Source organism: Lissotriton vulgaris, chromosome 8 (genome assembly GCF_964263255.1).
Source record: "Lissotriton vulgaris chromosome 8, aLisVul1.2, whole genome shotgun sequence".
In the NCBI taxonomy this organism is placed as follows: Eukaryota; Metazoa; Chordata; class Amphibia; order Caudata; family Salamandridae; genus Lissotriton; species Lissotriton vulgaris.
The window spans coordinates 1,062,440,808-1,062,458,148 of record NC_141696.1 but is presented as its reverse complement, the minus strand read 5'-3'; the positions used below and the strand labels follow the sequence as shown (position 1 = coordinate 1,062,458,148).

Below are 17,341 nucleotides of genomic sequence, written 5' to 3'. Positions count from 1 at the left end.
CCCCTTGCAGCCTTTGTAAAATGGTGTGAACAAGAACAGACAAGCACTGGTATTCCCAAAGATACCAATAATCGGCAAATACCTAGGACAGGTGCTACGGTTGAAAGGAGACCGGTATAAAGGCAACAAGAAAGCTCAGGAAGCAGTATTTGATGCATCAGTTAAAAGAACAGTATACAGGGATATGCATAGTGATATGAGCAGGGTCACTGGAATTATGCAACAGGGAAGGAGCCAATTATGCTGCACGGTAACTAAATTGTGCGTCAAGAAAAAGCAGATTATGTTGCGTAATGCAGCATATGCCGTGGCAGGATTACTCATTATATAATCATTTTTACAATGTTAACACTGGGAAGAGGATGCACCTCAGTTTCATTCTACTACCTAAATACAGCGAAGAGAAAAATAAAGGTGACTTGTCACTCAGTAATAAAGGGCCTGCCACTGCGAAAAAAAAGTCCGCTTTTTTAGTACCGTTTTACCAATTTGAATTAGATTTTTTTTTTTGCATCTGTTAAATATGCAAAAGATGAAGGATCATCTAGGATGCGCAGCAAACCCATAATTTAGTGGAAAATGCTACAGCAACGCATTCCAGTGGCCGTGGACAGAAATCATTTTCATGGTCATAGTTTCTGTATACAGTAAAGATGGTAGAAGTGATGGTACGCTCAAATTGTCCAATTTGGGCATGTAAATGAGACCTATATTTACAGGCAAAGATTACTCTTGTTCAGTCACATTTCTTTCCACGACGTAAATAATCTACTTTACGGGCATTTTATTTGCAATATAGGGGAACTTAAGTTGTATTTTTATAATTACACAAGTGACTAAAGTACAGTACCAACCTTTATTTTGTGGTCACAAATCAATTTTCTAAAGAGATTGTATTCGCTGTAAATAGTAATGTCACTTACTAAAACCACAGAAAAGTAAATTATTTAACATTGCAGCATTGTCTTGGGTAATCTCACAAAAGAGACAGAAGGCCATTTATATGGTTGCAGGCAAGACAAATTAGACAACTACTTAGAGACAATTCTTGTGTCTCTTTCGTATGTTAGAATATGGTAGAGATAGAGAGCTCAAATTCCTGATAGTGTGGCTCTAAATGGCAATTGAGTTATGAGCAGCGCAATTTTATCAAACTGAGAAATTGGTAACGTTGGTGTTAACTCAAAAATGTAATCAGAAATGCATGAGGTATATTGCAGCTAACCCGTAGGTTTTATTGGCTCTGCTGATGGCTTATTTTTCCCTCTGTAGTTTAAAAATAGGCCATCCATATAGCCAAGAATGCATTTTCACTTATTTTTTCAAGCCATGCCAGAATGTGCCTAGTTTTAGAATCCATTCATTCTCCTTATTTCCTTATTTTCTCCCCTCTGGAGTTTGGGTACCCAATTCCGAAGAATGGGAAGGTTTTATCATGGTTGTGATGTTGTGAGCATTGTTCTAATAGCGGTGTTTTAGCTGAGTATATTGTTCTAATGTTCCTTGATTCTTGATTTTAATGGCCTAATAGTATCGTCTACATATATTTGCTTAAAGTGACATTGCATGAGATACATTTAATATGGGCTATTGCAGCTTGGGGACACAATCTCAAGCTCAACCAATGGATAGACTTACATTTTGCAGCTTTGCTTTTCCCCCCAATTTACAGATGGCGCGTTTGTGAGCGGTAAATAATCATTTTGGGGAGGAGTCACGCACCGGTCCAAGATGGCCGCGTGAAGGCTCAGCTCCTTAAGACCTGTCCCCCCTTCCCAAATATCCTGTAGTATCTCCCGATTGCTGACCTCACCGCTAGTCGGCTGAAGGTGAGCTGTGTGCTTTTAAGTTACTCCGACCCCGCTGGGACGTCGGGGACCGGAGCTACGCCTCTCGTCCTATGGACTGACTGGAGCCGGGAGTTGAAGTTGGCGGGGAGCCGGCCGCCAGTGCAACAACACCGGGGCGGCGGACCGGAAGTTGTTGGTTGGGCCCGGTACGGACTTACTGCTGCCAGGGTGATCGGAGGTGAGCGGCAGCGGCGGAGTGAGCTGTGGTGTGGTGTGGCCCCCCCCCGCCTGGAAAAATGTATTGCGTGGCGGCTGCAGAGGTGGCTACGGTGAGGCCTCCTGTCCGGGGGTTCGCGGGGGCTCGTGTGCGGAGGAGCAGCGGTGACACAGAGAGCGTGACGGGCAGTCCCCCGTGAGTGAGATCCGCATCTGTCCTTTGCCATGGATCCGGCTGGGCATCGGTGCTCTTGAGTCCCTGAGTGGGCAGGGGTCGGTGAGAGAGGTGGAAGTGACGCAGTGGTTGCGGCTGGGAGCAGGCGGAGTGGCGGAGACCCCCCCCCCCCCCGGACTGGATAACCTCTCCTGAGAATCTGGAACGGGGAGCAGTCTCCGGCAGTGAATGAGGCATTGGGGGGGCCCCCAAGTATCCTTCGGTGACCGTAAAGGTCAGCTCGCTAGTGGAGGGTCTGGACACAGCGATCCGAAGTAGGCGAGACGGCGCCTCCCTGGCCCTGTGATTCCCCTGTGGTCGAGGATCTGCACTTTGAGGGACCGGCTTGCTTTTGGGGACTACACCTTTGCGACTGAGCCTGTCCAGCGTCCTGTCCTGGGGCCCAGACTGGTTGGGGGCACTGTTCGACTGCCCGTTTTCTCTGGCTGGGTAACTAGTGTGCCATTGTTGCACCTGGGCGGAGTGAAGTGGACCGGGATCCACAGAGGAGGCATTTGAGATGGCGTTGAAATACGAAGGAGACAGGCAGTAGTCAAGAACCTCTAAGGGGTCGTGACAGGTCCAGACCAATAAGCTTGATCGATACACGATGCCTCGGGGGTCGTCGCCAGATTGGAGATGGATTCAATCGATTGGAGGGGAGTCCGCTGGCCCGCCGGCTGAGCCGACCCTACTTGACGTGATGGCTTCGATAGATGGTGTAAAGTCCTCCCTGGGTCAAAAGATGGAGTCGCCGGACAACAAGCTGGACACTGTCACCATCGAGGCCAATCTCATACAGGCGGATCTCACGAAGGAAAGTGAAGTCTCTGGATATTAAGACCGTCAGCTTAACGGATGACGTGGCACAGCTCCAACAGTTAGTGCGAGAACGTAAGAAGCTGGACGAATATGGGTGGGGGGGGAGCTTGACGCAATAATGTCCAAATTATTGGCATTCCCGAGAAGGCCGAGGGCCCGGCCCCAGGCCTATTCGTCAAGGACCACATCCTTAATCATCTAAAGCCAAAGGGGCTGGGTAACTTCTTCACAATTAAACGAGCGCACAGAGTACCGGGGGGAGACCCAAGCCGGGGCCCCCCCCCTCGCCAATAGTTGCAAGGGTGCTAAACTTTAGGGACAGAGACACTATCCTGCAGGCCTCTCGGTCGGGAGGTCCCCTTCGATATGAAAACACCACTCTTTCCTTTTTCCCGGATTTTACCAAAACAGTCCAGAAACAGCGCCAAAGTTTCCTCGGAGTAAAGAAGAAGCTCAGGGATGTAGGACAAATATGCAATTATGTTCCCGGCCCGGTTGAGAGTAGAGGCTGAAGGAAGGATCTGTTTTTTGGACAACCCAGAGGTAGCTTCGGACTGGTTGGAAAGTCGTCCCCAGAGCGGACCAGAGAGGCAATACCGTGATGGAGCCGGTGGACCACAGGAGGAGGAATGACGGCGACTGCAGGCTATTCGGGACTTTTGAAAAATGTCAGGTAGTGGGTCCAACCCACATATACTTTGTTGATTTTGGTCGCAGGACTATGTGCTGTCGTGGACTCAGAGTGGGGTCGTTTTTTAAAGAGGTGGGGTGGGGTGGGGGGGCGGGGAGACTGGGTCCTGACTTCCTCCTCTTTTCTACTTTTACTTAGTCAGTAGTTTAGTCTATGGGGCGACAGGCACACTGCCAGTTGGGGTTGGGCGGAAACCATGAGCAGGGGTGCGGGGGGCAATGGGGCATGGGAGACCTTGAGATTGATACCTCCAAGGGATTGTTTGTGTTTGGTTTGGTTTTGTTGGCATGAATGTTCGGTTTCCATACCAACATAATGTTGAAGGTTAGACAGGGATCGGGGATAAGTGTTCTCAGCTGGAATGTAAATGGCCTGGGGGACAAGATTAAGAGGGCTGGTTAGCCAGTTTATTTGAAGGCACTCCCCGGATGACACATCTTATAGGGAATTGCTGCATGGCCTTGCATAAAGAAGGCTAGAAGTTGGTGGCACATGCGGGGTTCACTTCAGGGTCAAGGGGGGTAGGTATCTTGGTGAAAAATTCCTTTCCCCTGACTGTTCAGGCTACTTGGGTCGACAAGCGCAGTAGGTACATTGGAATATCAGGGCAGTGGAAGGGGAGGATGGTCACCTTTGTTTCCATTTATGTCCCTCCAGGTTTACAATCTGACACATTCCGTGATTTGGGCTCTATTTTCTTTGCCCTTGGGCCTCCTAAGGATGAGAGGTGACTTTAATGCTGAAATGGACGGTGAGGTAGATAGACAGCCCGCTCAGGCTCTGCGGCCGGCACAGCGGTGGGTCCCCGACTTTCTAGAGATGATGGAGCTTGTGGATGGTTGGAGGGTACGCAATCCGAATGGGGTACACTACACACATGTCTCTGCTGCACACCATAGCCTATCTAGGATAGATTACCTGCTAGTGCCAGCGGCCCAGGCCTACACTGTCCAGGACGCGCGGCACCTAGGGAGAGGCATCTCGGACCATGCACCGGTTTTGATCCGGTTGGAGATTGACTGTTTAAATGTAGGCAGAGTTGCCCCCATTAGCGCTTGGCATCTGAAAGTTCCCGTTACTAAGAAGTAAATGATTAAAGTCACGGACAGGTACTTTCAGGAAAACAAGGGGATGGTGGATTCGGCTCGAACTCTGTGGGAGGCATATGAAACGGTGGTCCGGGGGAGGCCTTGTCTCCGATAGTCAAGAAGAAGAAGGAACGAATGGCAGACTTGGACAAGGCGAAAGAGGAAGTGTTGAAACTGGAAAGGGAGGTAGTCCAGGCAGCCACACCGGAGGGACTGCTCTGACTAAAACTGCGGCAGGATGAGTTCAGAGGCCTCGCCAGGGACAAGGCCAAAGCGCAGAATGAGGAGACGCAGAGCAGGGTGTATGAGCACAGAGATAAGGCTGGGAAGCGGATAGTCTGGCTTGAAAAGGGAGAGTGGGCACCACGGCTGGTGCCCGAGTTGCAGAGGGAGGGTGCCTGTAAAATTACACGCCCACAGGTGGTAGCAGATAGTTTCGCAGAGTACTGTAGTGGGATATACACCTCTGCGGAGCTGTATACGGAGTCTAAGAATAGCGCAATGATCAGGGACATCCAATTACCCGAGCTTTTGGAAGAAAACCAGAAATATCTGGACTCACCGCTCACGAATGACGAAGTGGCACAGGCCATAAGGGGTGTACACTCAGGGAAGGCTGCGGGTCCGAACGGACTTCCCATAGAACTGTATAAGTTGAGCACCAGCCGTCTCGCTCCGTTCCTCCGCTCCATGTATGAGGAGAGCAGAGAGAAGGGACAGCTACCGTACGATCAGCGAGTGGCCAACATTGTGGTCATTCATAAAGCGGGCAAACCCAAGACTAGCTGTTCGTCTTACACACCCATCTCCTTATTGAATGTCGAGCCTAAGGTTTTGGCAAAGCTATTGGCGACAAGGCTGGTCAAAGTTGTCACCTCCCTGATACATGCGGATCAATCCGGTTTAATGCCGTGCTGAAATACAGCCCTCAATCTGCGCCGGCTGCATGGGGTGCTGGGCAGGTCCCCTACGATTCAGGAGCCGATGGTATTGTGTCCTTGGACACCACTAGGGCTTTTGTTAGGGTTCAATGGCCATACTTGTTTGCGGTGTTGGGGAAGATGGGGTTTGTTTCGGAGTTTATTTCCTGGGTGAGTCTCTTATATGCGGCCCTTCTGGCCAGAGTTGTCGTAAATAATCGAAAATCCTCTGACTTTCCTCTCGGCAGGGGTACGAGACAGGGTTGTCCCCTGTCTCCGCTCCTTTTTGCCTTGGCCCTCGAGACGCTCGCGGCTTGGGTTCGGTGGGACCATCGATTCGTGGCTTGCGCTGGACGCTGGAATGGGAGGACAAAATCTCACTATATGCGACGATATCTTGCTTTTTCTTACTAACCCGAGGGGATCACTAATATGTTTCCTAGATGTGCTTGCTATTTTTGGGAGATACTCAGGCTTCGCCATCAATTGGTCAAAATCTGTTCTTTTCGTTCTCAGAGGGCTCCGCCGGTAATCCAGCATACTTGCACGATACGGATTGAACCGGTAGGATTTAAGTACCCCAGCATTTTTGTTACGCTTGACCCGAAACTACATTTGCTAACAACCTGGGGCACCCTCTGACTCGACTTAGGGGAAATGTGGTGCGCTGGAAGCAACTCCCGCTCTCCCTTTCTAGGAAGAGCAATGCTTTTTAAAATGTTAGCCCTTCCCCGGTTTTTGTATGCACTTCAAAATGCGATGGACCCGGTTCCGGCCTCCTACTTTAAAGACATAGAGACCCTGCAGAGGCAGCTTCTGTGGGACGGTAAGCCCTGTATCGCATTAACTAAACTCTCTCTTCCTTGGTATGACGGAGGCATAGGACTACCGGACCTACGAAAATATTACTGGGCCTCGCAGTTGGCAGCGGTGAATCACGCGGTTTACGGTCCTCCCGGAGACCTGGGAAACGCCATGGACCGCTGGCAAGTGCCAGGGGGGGGACTTTACGAGAGCGCTTTATGCCTAGCCTGGTCGGTTCCCCCTGGCAGGACCCACGGCACATGCTGTTCAGGTGTGGCATGCGGCTAACAGACATCTGAAGTGGGCGGGGAGGTTTACACTCGCCACCCAGTTGTGGAATTCGGAGAAACTGAGAAGTCTATGGAAGTCTAAAGGCTTTGACAAATGGGACCTCATTGGGATCACACAGATTAAAAATGTCTGGGGAGGGGGGCACGGTCGACACATTTCACTCTCTTCAGCAACAATACCACCTTCATGACCGTGAACACCATCGCTACCTTCAGATTAGCAATGCATTGCTCGCACATATTCCCAAAGACACGTTGCTTCCCGACAACTCCCCCCTTTAAGACCAGGTGTTGGACGGTCACCTCCCAGAAAAGACCATCTCTTTAATATACAGGAAACTCAGAAATAATATGGAGAACCAGTTGGCACTTATAAAATCACACTGGAATGATGGGTTAGATTTTGATGATGAGGACTGGCTGGAGGCGGATTCCTCTACACGGGTGCTGGCGATACAGATGCGGCTCAGGTTGGAATCATTACCGTGGGGATGTCTGTGTGCCCCCGATACGCCAAGATGATGTAGAGGTGCACGAGTCCCTTTCATCAATTTTCACTATTCTGGATTGTATCTTTTTGATGTATGAAAAGTAATGATGAAACCTGTAAGAGTTTAAACTGTTACCTGCTTCTTTTTTTTTTGTTGTCTTAATAAAAATAATTTTTTTAGTCTTAATAAAAAGAATTATCCTGCAAAAATTCAGATTGAAAGAACAGAGCTTTTAGGTTTGGTGCATATTTGAAAGCCCATTGAGGGGGGTGGGATGAGGTTATTGTTGAAAGGCTTAATGTGTAAAATGCACCTATGTGTCTTGAGTACCTTCCTAATTTAATGATGTCCATTGTGGAAATCTGTGATAAATCTCACAAGTTCTATGTTCTTAAATGTCAGCAACTAAAACAATGTCAATCAATTCATGTAAATGACTTCATTCCCTCTTTTTTCTAAGAGCATCTGGTCATAACCGTCAAGAGTAAGTCTTTGTTTCTTTAGACCTGATGTAGGAACTCATGTGCTCACTGAAGTTGTGTGATTCTGAGAAATACGCCTATTCAGATATTGATTAATGATGGTGATTATGCTTGGTGGATGACAATTGTCATCTGTAAATATTCAATCAGAGTCTTATCCTATCTACTTGAGTTCTGCACGAAGCTGAAGACTTGGTCATTTGAGTAACCTCTCCCCAAAGCAATCGGGATGAGGCTAGAACACCTGCTTAGCGACAGGATACCATCACAGATGATAGTGCACTCTAGAAAAACGCATAAAATAATTGTGCAGGTCAGACTGTATTTTGTTGTTCTGAATGGTAGTGAGGTCCAACAAAGTCCGATTGTTGAGGTGATTCTTTAAAAAAAATCTATTCTATATATTTTTATTCAGTGTCTTAATATATATTGTTATAGCAGAATTCGAGGTCCCTTCCTGATGATGGGAATTGGGTCTACTGATTGTCCCCAAAAGACAACATACGCAAAGGTGTCATCCTTTACGGGCGGATTGATGCTGCAATCTGTGTCCCTTGTATTTGGAACCGATATTCTTTGTTGAAGCTTATACACATTATTAAGCACAACTTCAGCATCTCAAGTATCACAATGTTCGAGTTTCATATTTGGAGGACAGTGATTTCTTTGTGGCCTGCAAGTCATTTTCATTTTTAATTAACGTGTATATTATCAAATGAATGGTAGCAATGATGTGATCCGGTCCTCAGTCTATGTTGTCTAGTTTGAGTAGTTTATCATTGGTGTCTACTGGGTACAAAGGTAGGTTATTCCTTTTGGGTGGGGGAAATGGTCTATACATTTACATTCTTTTTTTAATATATATTTTTATTTTATTTTTGCGTACCATTCTTATATTCTTGAGCAGACTGAATCAATCCATACTATTGTAGGTCTTCCTGGAGGTGGGAATCCTTTTTGCTTATTTTAGGGTGTAGAAAGAAAATTGAACTGGTAGGATGTTCCAATACAGGCATTTGATTTTCTGTAGACATTGGTTAAATTAGAGTCCAAGTTGTTCCCTAGTTCCATCTGCACCTGCTGTCTAGCTTAGTAGCAGACTGCTTAGGAGAAAGCGAGAGAGATAGAGAACTGTACAAAGGCTGCACAAGAATGTCCTGTATAACAAGTGTCCAACCAGAGGGCAAGACAATCCATCTATCCTTTGTGCTGACAAGAGGAACCATCAGGTCCTATGTCCTGAGGAGAATTATGAATAGATACGAGTGGAAAAAAAGTCAACCTACATTAGATGGAAGGCTAAGAAGTCCTTAAAAACAAAAACAAAAAAAACACAGGAGTTCCTTTCGAAATACATCAAACAAAAGCTGTTCACATACTGGCCTACTGAACCACCATAACACAGTATGAACTAAGGACCAATCTTATACGTGCCAGTTCCCCCAACACTGAAGTACTAAAGGTTGATTTGTCTGGGCAAATCTTTCCATACAAAATGAAAATTACTAGTTTTAACAGATTTTGCCTACCACTTGTGTAATTTCACTTCACAATCACTCACTGTGTCCTTTTCTCAACTGCTTTTCCAGCATGCTTTTTGTGCAATATTTGTGAACTTGTCAAACTTAAATTATACCACACGAGTTGAACTTAGAAATATATTTACAAAAAATATGATAAACAAGTGTACTAATATACAATTAAATCTTATGCTTTTAATAGTAATGATTTTGTAGTAAATCTAGGAGTGCATGTATTACTGATTTTTATGTTTTCTTTCGTGCACACCAAGTCCAGATGCTATATATGTATTGACAAAGATTCAAGTAACAAACACAGTTTGTAAGTGGCTCATAACCAGGACATGACATCAACAGTATTTACCTGTTAGAATAGAAACCCCAGCAGTATTGAATATGCAAGGTTAATAATAATATGCTCATTTATCGCACTAGCTCAGCTGGGTTTAACTACCAATAATGGTGAGAATAAACTATTTTAAATGCTCATCTATATATAAGAACCAGTAAGAAAAAAAGTGTTATTTTTCGGAGTTTTCAAGATTGGTTCACTGATGTTCATAATTTTTATGAAGATGAAAAAATGTGACCTATTTCTACATCATGATGAAAAGGTCTCCCAATTTGTTATCTTCCATTATATGGGTAACTTTTTCAAAACATTATACAGCCGTTCAACCACAGAAACTTGTTGATCATTATGGCGAAAACTATATAGGGGGTGGAGGGTGCCACTTATGTGCTAGACAATAGTGGCACTGACGGCCTGTGCTCACTTCACACAGTCAACTATGAGGGCATTATTTACTCAGCGAGCTCACAAATACTGCAGCAGTCTATAAAAAAGTTGCAGGAACTCTTGGGGCCAATCCACAAAGGTTTGTTCCATACAATTTCCAAAACTTAGAATGCTCCCTATTCAACTATTTGCCATCTACTGGCCAACTCCAGAACCGGGATTCAAGCCTTATCTTAAATACACACATTCAACTAATGCTTCCACAAATTGTGGGTCACCGTTTTTCTGACTAGCAAGTATCACAATGTGAAGATTGCCCTCCAGGTTGCCCTTGGATCCAAAATTATCTAGGCGAGATTGTTCATAGTATTCCGCTATACAGTTCCTTAAGTCAATCCCGGTACAATTGAATGTTTTTTTTTCTTGATTACATAACATGCATTTGTAAAGCACATGTTCATCACAGCACGGGTATTTTAGTGCTGGCTTAAATAACAGATGTTTATTGTTACCAAACTCAACATTGGAAGGATGAAAGGGTGAGAAGGTCCACCAGCATTCAATCCTGCAACCATGAGCTACGAGACCCGGATTAAATCTTCAACCATGATACCACATTGGGACAACCAAACTCATTTCCTCATTAGATTGCCCCAGTTCTTTCAGATCTTTTTATACTTTTGGTCACTGCTACAAGTGCTCTGATCGTATTGTGTCCGGATGATGACCCATGGATTATTTGAGTCAGGGTCAGAAAATAGACTACTACCACATGAATATACAAGTCATGATCACTCAGTTACCATATGCAACTACCCATTCGTTTTGAGGACAAAAAACCCTCCTTTGATGCTTATTGCTTTTTATACACATGCATCACACAGCTAACTAGAACTCATTGTATTTTTGATTCGGGGTTTAAAGCACTATTTTCTTTATAAGAAAAAAGAAAAAACTATCCGATTTGGCTCAAGGGAAGTTGGGTCAAAAAACTTGTTTTCATGTAGCAGTTGCAGATTAGAAATAATTTTAAATTGCTGTTTTCAAATCATTGTTATAATAAAAAATTAATCTTAACAGAATAAAAAACCACTGTATTGTGCCTCCTTCATGTGTTTCCAGGTTCCATGTTGGAATACAGGGCGGTCCTATTGTTTGTATTATTAATCAAATCTAAATCAGGTCGAGTTGATTCTACTATGTTCTATGAGCAACCAAGCATACTGGATACATACTGGATAACGACAGCTGCATGATTCCAACTTTACCACCCTTGAATTAAACATATAGTCTACTACAACTGAGGTGGAAGAGTAATTCATACAAATAGCTCAGGCAGGTAAATCACGTAGCATGATATTACTTAAGGTGCAGAGATGTAGACCTATAGATTTTTCTTCAATTCAGCATTCATATTTTTTTTTATATTATAATTGCTGAAAAAGGCAGCAATGGTCAATCCAAACTGTTTAATCGTCAACAGGCTATCCATGGAGGTGGAGATTCCGACATTAACCAACTCATAACCAATAACAAAGAAGTAGGGTTTTGTAGCTCAATATTTGCCACTAGGGTCATTTAAACTTCAAAAAGTTAGGTGTATTGTTTCACTGGAGTAATAAAAACTTTGTAAGAGTAAATTTACACATGAAGATTTACTTGAGTACATTTACCTTTGTGAATAGGTCCCACTTTGTAGTAAATGTACTACTTTCGGCTATTCACCATTTCTGCATGTTTGATTGTAAAGTTAATACAGATAGATAAAAGGACCTAGGAGTAAGTAAGGCACCATACATGGGCAACCACTCATACAGGAATGCCCTCCATAGAAAGTAGTTGAAGCAAGTACTAAAAAAGATAACCTCATATACAAAAGAATGTTAAAATAATTTATTTTGACTTTTAAAAATATATATAAATGTAATTTAATGTTTAACAATATATTAAGAAGTCCAGAGCACTAAGGAATCTTTTCTTGGTGGTCTGCCAATGTAGCAGGTCCAAACTTTATTGTTGATACGTTCAAGGTGTGACAGTAACAGTAATGTTCATACAGAAAACAGACAGGCGAAGTATTTCGTTGCAGATCACTTTCTCAAAGCTGGACAGTGTAGCTAGCCAGAACGTTCCAGATCGAGGCGTGTGGCACCAAGAAAATGTACAATCCTTGGAGCCCCAAGTATAGCTGCGCAATATACTCAAAATCCATGAGTCTATGTCTCTCAGTGCTGTGTAAAAAGTGTAATTGTGTATTGATGGCATGGACGAGCCACGTTTGCCTGGAGTGTAGATTCATGCGAGAATCTACATGACACACGAACATGCCATTACTTGAATATGTTTGAGATTACTGGCTTATTATAGCCCTTATTGCAACAGTTCGTCTTTTGATACGGTTTTCAACAAACTCACTCGCAGCGTAACATATGCACGTTTTAAAATGAGCTCAATTTGGCTTGAGGTTCCGTGACGATCTGAGGTTCCGTGACGATTGTAAATGGTGTTTTCGACTCGCACGAATATGGTCGAGTCTGGTATCTATGAACCGCAAATGACGAGTTTAGTGGGTGTACGCAGTTTTGCTGTGCTAACCTAAACCATTCGTTTGTTTCGAGGGTTTCTATCTGTACCCACGGGTTCCATCTTAGATATGGCATCCATTTTGTCTCTTGCCCTCAAGTAGCCAGCGAACGGACGCTGTCCGCTTCGCGACCCTGGGATTCCCAAGACTCTTGCGGAAGACACGTTTCCTTTGAAAGTGTCTTTATGATGAGGGGGATGATACTGTAAGGCAGATGGCCCCGCTCGAGGCTCATCTTGCCGTGCCGGTCTATTGTTTTAGCCGTGCATCTCATTAGGCACGTCCCTTTGATGCTTGCAGCTCGTGTTTCCCGATACCACCCCTTTTACACCCTTTTTCGATCTCCCCACTGTTTCTGCCTTCCTCTGCACCTGTCCTTGTTCCTTCTTCGATCTGTTTACTGCCGATTGGAATGTACTAATGGTGGGAAGATGGGTTTTTACAGTTGGGAACCACCGAATGTTTCTGTACTTATGTTCCGGACCTTGAATGCATCAAAGCGACCCCTCTCGGGGATTACGATGGGAACCAAGTTGTAAACCTTTGTGTATCACGTTAACGTATGGGAGAAAACTGTATAAAAGGAACGATCCACAGTAGCAAATTGAATCAGATCCCGCGAACTTACATGCTATGTACTTCACGTGACTCCTGTGTTCCCTGCAGTAAATAAACCTCGAATCTTTGACGCCGAAGATTCGAGGCTGCATCAGTGGTACCGGTCCAAGCCCGACGATCGTGAGGAACTTCGTGTGAAATCTCCGAGGGAAGGTGCACCCCGCTTCATCGATCCTGTTGTCGAAATAAGTGGCCCGACGACTTTTCCCGCGAAGATTCCCGCCTCCTGACGGCTGCGACGGACTGCTGCCCTGACTGTAGACCTGTTTTGGCGCCTGGCGTAGACCTTGGTACAGCGAGACGATTGACGGGCCTTCCTGGTGACGCCATCGATCTTTGAGTTAAGTATTTGTGGGTCGCTCCCAGAGTCCTTGGTTGTGGTTGCTTAGTTGTTGCATGGTTCCATTGCATTTGTGGTTCTTAGTACTTGGTTCTTTGTTGTGATATTTGACATCTGCAGTCGCCAAAAACCGAGGGTATTTGTTCTTTGCAGGGACTTGGTAAATCCCGTAACCCTTGAAGTTTGTGAAACTCGGTTAGTATTCAAGATGCCTGGCCGTAGTACTTTGTTTAGTTGTTTCAGACGTTGTGGTACGGACTCCCGACTGGAGGACTCGTGTCCGATACCTCCGGTTGGGACTCCCACTTATGAGCTTTATAGCAAACACAGGTTAGGCCCGATTACTTTTAATGACTATTGGATCCGCTACACCAAAAAGGATGGTGTCCTTAGTTGGCCACCTCATGGTAGTTTTGAGACCTCAATTTTAGATAACCTCGAGGCTAAATTGTTTAAAAAGAAATCAAGGCCGGCCATGTTTGATGCCTTTTGGTTGTGGCGCAAAGAAGCCAGACAGAGAGAAATCAGACAGACAAAGCGTAATCGGAGAGATGGAGTCGCTACTATAGTAAAGAAAGCAGAGCAGTTTCAGCGAGATAAGGAGGAAAAGGAAAAGGAAGTTTTCGTTAGGCTTCAGCGTATGTCTATAGATAAATGTTATCCCGCTTTACCAACGGAGTCGGATAAGAAAGAGGAATTAGTTGAGGATCCCTTAATGTCCTATCTTATGAAGTCACCACCTCCGTACGCACAGGGTACCGCAGTTCCAGTGGTTTCCCCTGTGCCTGCTCCTGTACCTGTTCCCCAACCTGTTCCTCAACCTGTACCCGTCCTTCCGACTGTTCCTGCTCCTTTGCCTACTGCTGTTCCTACTGCTCCTCCGCTTGTACTTCCTCATACTCCTGCTCCCGCTACTGCTCCCGTTCTACTCACTCCTGTTGTTTCTTCTGTTCCCGACTCCTCTCTTATTAATACTCTATCGTATACTTCTCCATCTACCCGACGTCGTACCCCTTCTGTTGCTGCTAACTTTGCTAATTCTCTTGGATCTATTCCTGAGTCCGCTGGTTCGGACGGTCCGCAAAGACGTAGTCAGCTTCCCGGTAACAGGGAACGTGCTGCGTTGTATAATATGGTGATGTCATGGATGCTACATCCTTATAGGAATCCACCACGTTCGGTATTGAATACGTTTGGTCAATTCAATATACCGACACAACGTTATGTTTTTGAAGAAATGTGCAAGGCTTTGCGCGATCAAATATCGGCTGATGCATCGGATGATGTATTAACTGCTTTGACCAACCTACAGCTCCAGTTTTCGAGCGGGATGGTAGTAGGTACTAATGTTCGACGTGCTGTTGAGCAACTATTGGCTCTTCGCCCCTCTATGATGCCTCAAGCATTGTTCGTTGAGGATGTTGAGAGACAGTTAGGTGCGTCTGGTCAGTACCCCATGCGCGAAGTTCCACCAGTGTGGACGCCAGGTGATCCAAATGCTAACCCTATTATTTTACCATATTTCCAGAGAGTATGGATACATCTCCCATGGAAACGATCGGAAGTTTTACAGGTGAAGCAATCTTTGCCTGACCCTCGCAAAAATCCTGCAGGGTATTATAAGGAACTGTCGCAACTCGTAGATGCTACGATAATGAATCTTGCTGATATTGATATGTTGTTCGGTAATGTTGTGCCGCAACCGGTATGGGCTAAGATTCGTCAGGAAGATCATGCAAACGAATTAGGTGGTGATTGGGCTGCTCTTACGACGGCAGACACACGTCAAATTGGTGGGGCTAAGCCTGAGCAGATTATTGCCGCTCTCCCTCAGAGAATCATTACCCTGATGAAAACGCTTATGCCAGCTATGAGGGTGAACTGGGACAAGTTGTCAGCTTGCAAACAGAAGAAGGACGAGAGTGTCTCTGATTTCTTTACGAGATTTGAGGAGGCATTCATCGATCATAGTGGTCAGGATATGAGTACTGAGGGTGGTCAGCGGCTGTTTGTAGATAAATTTGTCTCTAACTTATTGCCCGACTTAAGCAATAAATTACGGAATTCTGAAAGTGCGTGGGCTGTATCTACTTCTGCTCAAATATTGGCTACGGCACAGTATTATGAGAATAGGGAGAAAGAGGAGAACGATCGTGCTGACAAGAAAACGAAAGAGCTTAAAACTAAAGTGTTGTTGCAACAGGCGTATCCTCCGCGTTCGAATCAGAATGATTCGCAACAGCGTAATCGATCGCAGCCACAGTCTAATAGGTCACAATCACGGAATGATTCCTCATCACAGAGATCGTCGTTAGGGTACAATCAGTGTGCCTATTGTAGACAGGAGGGTCATTTAAAATTCAACTGTCCAGTCCTCAATGAGCGTAATAGTGGTAATACGTCTGGAGGAGGTCGTGGTGGTTCTCAACAGATATCACGTGGTAGAGGTCGCGGTGCTCAGAACGATCGTTCCACTAACACTTCTGACTCCAATAATTGTTTTGATCAACGTGGATCATCGCAAGGACGATCTGCGCAGTACAATGTAGATGATTATTACGTCGATCAGGGAACTGACGACAGTAATTACTAGGACAGCCATAGACAAGGAGAGGGAGTAGTATCAGTTCCGGTTGATCAGAGAGGGCCTTACGTCACAGTTGCCACATCGGGCGTCGTTGAGCCTTTTCTGTTGGACACTGGTGCAGCGAAAAGTTCCATAAAGCATTCGAAACTCCCTGGCGCACCTTTGTCTGGCTTAACAAATGTTTCCGTTGGATTCACTGGCGCCCCCGTTAGCAATCCAGTTTCGTGCCCTTTGCCTCTTACAATTGGGCCTCGTGAGCTGAAAGCTCCGTTGATTTTGACCACTGGGTGTGGTGAAAATCTTTTGGGCCTGGATTTGCTAAAACGTTTGTATGCGACTTTGTATTGTTCTCCTGCGGGAGTGAAGCTTACGTTGGGTGAGAGAGTTGTCTCTCCTATGTATTTGTCTCTCGATAAGCTTCCACCGGAATTGAGTTCTCTTCCCGTATCTTTGTGGGCAACGGGTCCCAATGACGTGGGCCTGCTTCACATCTCTCCTTATGTTGTTCACCTGAAATCTAATGTACGACTGCCACGTATTCCCCAGTATTGAATCTCTCTTGACGGTGAACGAGCACTGTTGGCGATCATCTATGATCTGATCGAGAAACATGTTATTGAAGAGACTAGGGGAAACGTGTGCAACAGCCCTGTACTGCCTATTCTGAAACGTACAGATCCCTCCAAACCACCTGTTTATCGTTTTGTTATCGATTTACGGGAGGTAAATAAAATTGTGATTCCTCAGTTCCCTGTTGTGCCTGATATCACGGCGCTACTGACTCTGATTCCAGCTTCTGCATCTTGGTTTTCGGTGATCGATCTGAAGAATGCGTTCTTCAGCATTCCGATTGCCGAAGAAAGCAGAGACCTTTTCGGTTTCTCTCTTGGTGGCCGTAGCTTCCGGTTTAAACGTGCTCCTCAGGGCTACTGTGAAAGCCCATCAATATACAGTCAAGCTTTGAAGGGCCAGCTAGATGCATTTGTATTGCCGGCTGGTGCAGCCTTAATCCAATATGTCGATGACTTATTGGTGGCCGCAGATACTCAGGACATTTGCAAAATTGCTACGGTGTCGTTGCTGCAACATCTCTGTGACCTACATCACAAGGTGTCACCTTCTAAACTCCAATATTGTTGTCAAGA

The 17,341-nt window shown here is 45.2% G+C and overlaps 1 protein-coding gene across 1 annotated transcript in view; it reads right to left on the bottom strand.

Annotated features, from left to right (window-relative positions):
• The window catches only part of DIAPH3 (diaphanous related formin 3), a 2,291,797-nt gene that overhangs the window by 2,025,021 nt on the left and 249,435 nt on the right, over positions 1-17,341 (bottom strand). The window lies entirely within an intron of this gene.